The sequence below is a fragment of the Haliotis rubra genome, unplaced genomic scaffold (assembly GCF_003918875.1).
Source record: "Haliotis rubra isolate DU_JTF1 unplaced genomic scaffold, ASM391887v1 Scf110, whole genome shotgun sequence".
NCBI lineage: Eukaryota > Metazoa > Mollusca > Gastropoda > Lepetellida > Haliotidae > Haliotis > Haliotis rubra.
The window spans coordinates 94,793-100,792 of NW_025765004.1; positions in this window are offsets into that span (position 1 = coordinate 94,793).

Below are 6,000 nucleotides of genomic sequence, written 5' to 3' on the forward strand. Positions count from 1 at the left end.
CATGTGCGTGTGAATGATTGTAATGAAAGTCAGATTTGGGAGACACCAATGCTGTATCATACATGTGACTGCACATTGGTAAACAGTCTGTGAGAGGAGCGGATGTGAAGCATGTCCGCCTGTAAGTCTTCCTGTCGGTATATGCCGTGGCGGGTGAGTCTGCCCCGGTACAAATTCCCAAGCTTCCGTTTGTGATCTCTCACTGGTTTACTGGCTATAAATATTTGCCCTTCTTTTGTGAGATGTTTTAAAATAAACAAATCCCGTGTGTTTTGAGTGAATCATCACTCTATATCGAATACTCATACGGGGTGTTTTATTTCCTGGTGATGGTAATGTAGAATGTTCTCTCACTAATGACAGCGTCAGGTACAAATTCTTTATGCAGAAAGGCTACAATCACATGTGTTTTATCACACGTTAACTCTGTCACACAATGTCCATCGATGTTGATATGGAGACATATCGGGGATCTAATCGTATCAACACAGGAGACACCGGTTGCAAGGAATACTGCATGCTCTTCATGACACTGGTGTTATGGTGATTCCAGATTAACCTGTCACTTCCTGGTTGGGATGTATGACAATGACAATTCAATACCGTGAGGGAATTCTTGTGTAAAGAACAGAGCTCAAACATTGATAAAATGATTAAATTATTTTCATACAATAAATAACACACATATAACCCGCTAACAAGGTAAGACAAACACTAGGAATCATTTAAAAGATTAATATTGGCGGGAACAAAGGATTTCATGGCACGATTGGATTTAAAACGGGGTACATTATAACGGCGCCCAGAAGGCAGTAACTTATACTCGTATGTATGTGAGATATCAAACAATTATTGTCTGGTGATCATCAATCTTGACGTGTGATGTCGTGTGTATGCAGGTGTTTGTCGTGTGTGTGTAGTATTAGTTCTACTCGTTCCTAAAACACTAGAAGTGCACGTGTGTAATGGCATTATGTCATCAGGGTTGGTGAGAACGCCATGAAGAGTTAACACATCAGCAGTACCAATAGTGGTTGTAACTGTAATTGTTACTGCTATCACGTATCTGCCCAAAAATGAAGGGTTGAGTTGCAACAGACCTTCAGCAACTCATGCTTGTCGTAAGAGGCGACGTACAGGATCGGGTGGTCAGGCTCGCTGGCTTGGTTGTTTCATAACATCGTATTCCAGTTGCGTAGGTCGAAGCGTGTGATGATCACTGGATTATCTGGTCCAGACTCGATTATTTACAACCCGTCGCATATATCTCTAGAATTGCAGGGTGTGGAGGTAAACAAACAAACTATCCATTACAGAAACTCAGTTGTGAAGGAACACGTAACAGAGTGGGAGGAGTGGCCTCCCTTACTAAGGTACTCGATCTTGTTATTATTCACACTTCAGAGCTTATGGTGGTTCGTGGAACACATATACTTATTATATAACCCTTTCAATGCTAAGGTAACGTGTTTCACTGTTGACGTGATACAATTACAAAGGTCCTCAGATCGACACAGTCGCTCACTGACATTCACCGTACATGTCTCAAAGAGGGTAAATTATTTTTGTTCATATTGAACTGGGATTTGTGTATGAAATGATAACAAAACACTACTAGAACTAGAAATGATATACGTATTTGTAAAGATCTAGATTCAAGTTATGTTACGTAACTTTTATGACTTTAAAGAGATGTATCCTAGAAGAAATATACTACTCCCACTATATATAAGAGAGAGGGAGAGAGAATATAGAATCCCTCTTGTTTATGACAATTCGGTACAGTTGAATCTTGTTCACGGGATTCTGCATAAGAGTCAGAATGTTTGTCTGAATGTCAATGATAGAACATCTCCGTTATCCCGTGGAACAATACGACCTAAGCTATTGACTACCTAATCTGACAGGCAACAACATTCTACATGCCTTATTCCTCAGTCAGAAGTGGAATTACATCAGTACATCTTTATATTTACGTCTGTAGTTCACACAGTCATAAGCTTGTGAAGATTCCTACTCCGGTAAACTCGCATAAAATAAACATCTATTCGTAAACATCATTTGTACAGACTTGCATAGGTATCAGAATGTCTCACTGGTCCTGTCGGTTGTCTCCCTTCCCTCGTCGGCTCTACAGTATATTATTAGTATTATTATAGGATATTTATATAGCGCACATATCCATGTATCTAATACATGCTCAAGGCGCTGACATTTTTTCCCCTCGATCACTGGATGTCAATCTCAACGGCACATCGTATTATCAATCTCAACTCCCCAGGGATCATACAACTCTTGCAGCCACTAGGCGCACCGAGTTATTGCGGTTTTTTCATCCTTACGAGGTACCCATTCAAAGCTGGGTGGACTGGGACACATAGTCACAGTACTTTGTCCAAGTTCACTGCACGTTGCTGTACCCGCAACTAGGTGTTTGCACGTATTCATGTGGCCACCATCTGGTCAAATACCAACGGATTCGTGGGTTCTATTAAGTGCACAGGGTTGTGTACTGTACACTAGGGGTTGTGACAACACTGAAAGAGTCTGCACACAAAGTTGACTCCAAGGTTTTACACCCGGTCACAGGTGGGCTCGATCCCGTCACCTCAAGCTCGCTGGATCAGTAGCCTGGTGCCTTAGCCAGCTCGCCCACTTGCCTAGTCAAGTTATTATACCACAGTCACAACGATTCCACATAAAGACAAACACCGAAGTTGGAGTAGTTTGAGGACATACGTGCACTTTCCGAGAACTCCTGGTCTCATTGGTGATCTTCTGTGTCCCATTCATGTAACTCACCACAAGCGTAGCCTCTGTATAGCCTCAACGTAGTGGAGTCTGTATAATCTCTGGCATTTACGTTATACTGATATAACATGAGAACATCTGTGAAACCTCTATTCTGAGACCGTGATCCAGGAATATTTGAATGTTTTGCATATCAGAGGAATCCTTTTTAAGGCGGCATCAAGTTCGCCCAGTTACAATACAAAACTACTGTTTAGCAGCACTATGGTAATCGGTGATTATTTCTGAACATCGTTATCAAAATTTCATTTTTTATTTTATATTTATTAAAGGATGCAGAGTGTTTACTTACCCCTGGATGAAATTCCAGCAAACCGACTTCATCACCAACATCCAGCTCTCTACAAAGCCTCTGTAGCATGTTGGGTAATGATGATACAAAACGTATATAGTGTACGCATACAAACTGTGGAAGTGTGTTGTTGTTTTTTGTTGCTGTTGTTTTTGCTTTGTTTTGTGTGTGTGTGTGTGTGTGTGTGTGTGTGAGAGAGAGAGAGAGAGAGAGGGGGGGTATTAATGGGTGCGTTTATGTCGCACAAAAGACATAGGCATAGGTAAACTAATTTGTTAGGTACAACTAGATGGCACACCTATCTAGTTTGCTGTTTATATCTTATCATCAGCCAAATGCTCGGATAGTCTCCCCTTGTTTTAACTGGAGAAACGCTCACTGTTAAGACAGCATTTACTTGATAACTTCCCACTTAGTAACCAGTCACTTCCAGCAGGTGAATGTACTGAATTAGACAGACATCAAGATAGTCAACGCTGAACATTTTATTTTCATAAGCATAGCAAAGCTTTCAAGAGACCGTTGTTTCAAGGACACCTTGCATGCACTGGTAGTTTCACTACAGCCGTAGTCTGTCTCGCCCTGCGCTGCTGAGGTATGATTACACACAGTGACACAACCACGTGACTCAGTTTTAAAAAGCCGAATGTCATCAACGACACAGTAAACGGGTGTATTGAGTTCATTTTTAGCAACACGCTACTCCTCTCTTACACAACCTGACCTCGTTATATTGTTTTTCAACAATGCAGTCTGTAACAGCTCTACGTGAATGTGGGTTTTGAGTGAATTGTTTTGGTTTTACGTTTTTCAGTAGAACTGGACAAATCAACAAAACAGTTGAAGTTTTGGCCTTGTAAGGATATGTTAGCATACAAGAAAATGTAAAGCTCTTTTCTGAGTTTAATTTGCCATTCTCATACAGACGAAAATCATAATATAAAGGGTTTATGGGACGTCATACAATAAGATGGGTGTCAATTTCACAAATAAGCGGTCTTGGTGTACACATGCATCACACACATGCACTCAAACAAAACCGGGGATATTTAAGGCAAACACCTCCATGGCCAACTTGGCTGTGCAGCATTCTTTGGATATTTCATATGAAAATTAAGATAAATATTACATGGGGCAGACGTAATGTACAAATTTGAGACATGAGAAAAGATGCATTGTTATTCTTTCAAATGATTTCTCGTTGATGAGACAAAATTGAAATACACCCAATGCAGTTGAGAATGTGGCTTGTTTCTTATGTCTATCTACTCCTTTATCTAAGGGGCGGTGGGGTAGCCTAGTGGTTAAAGCGTTGGCTCGTCACGCCAAAGACCCGGGTTCGAATCCCCACATGGGTACAATGTGTGAAGCCCATTTCTGGTGTCCCCCGCCGTGATGTTGCTGGAATATTGCTAAAAGCGGCGTAAAACCAAACTCAGTCAGTCAGTCAGTCCTTTATCTAGGTTATACAATACTGGTTAAGAAAAATGAATATGCCGGTTGTATCATAATGTTATTGTATCATTTAAATGGCAAAATAAATATATTTCAGACAATTACCATTAAATGTGGTCATGACTATGTAGAGAATGAAACAAATGTAAATTTTTATTCTCAGTTTCTGAATCCCTCCACAAGAGGTTAAAGGATACGCACTTGCAACACTTGTGTCAATCTCTATCGCCATTCCAAAAATGTATGTATTGCGAAATATAATCTTTTGAAGGACAATATATTAATTTAATGATATGTTTTAGGTATGCTCTATCAAAATGCATCTCTTCATCACATACACTTTGGCCAATATACTGACATATCATGGAAAGAGAGAAGAGATACTCAATGCAACCCGATGAAGTTATCAATATGTATTGCTTTCTCTTTGCATGTCCTTTATATTCTCAGTTCAGGATCATACACAATCTAAAGACAATGTGCATACACAAATATGTATAGTTCATTTTTTGTTTGGACAAACTATTTTACGAACCATGGAATGTTGACAACACAATATAACACATACCATCCACAGTTATGTAATTGTATCTTGCCACTGGCCAAAACGACTTCTTCACTTGCTGCTGCAAAAGCAACAATCAACACTTTCTGAACCCATAAACAGGTTACAAATTCATATTAAATGACACATTATGCCATTGCATATACACAAATAAATATTTATTAAATAGTAATAATCTTTGATTCTGAATTCCATGTGATCGCAACCAAATGATTAATGCTGGACTGTGTTGAGTTTTTCCATCACAAAGGATAATAAGTTTATTCCATATAGAATATAATGCTTAATCATAGGTCCAAGTTTTGTGCAGAATATTTGACCTTTCGCTCAGTGTGCGAAATGGTTTCCAGATTTTGCTAGCCAGTCGGGCAAGCTATGCCTGAAAGTTACAAGCCCACAAAATAATTCACTAGCCCGAAATTTGAAAGTAGAAAAATATTACAAAAATAGATGAGATTGAATATGATATTGTCGGCATACTCCCAAAGCACGCAATTTCCATCCTTAATAGAGTCCACAGCATATCGTTGCTAATATCCAAATCCACACCCACTTGCTGAGATAGACTGTCAAGGAACCTATAAATATAAAATGACATCATGAAATACATGACATGGCCACATTCTATCCGCACACTTTATGAGCAACCATTTTCATTCAAAATTACTTAAACACTCTTGATAGTTATGTTTAATCCATATCTATAATATACATCAAGATTTATTAGTAAATTTGAAAATGTTGAAGGATGAACCTTTATGAAGTTTATTCTCCTTTTTTTATAAATTCAGTGAAGACATGTTATTTAACAGCACTGTCCGCAACATTCCAGCCAAGTCACGCTGGCCCGTTGAAATAGCTGAATCTCGGCCATAAC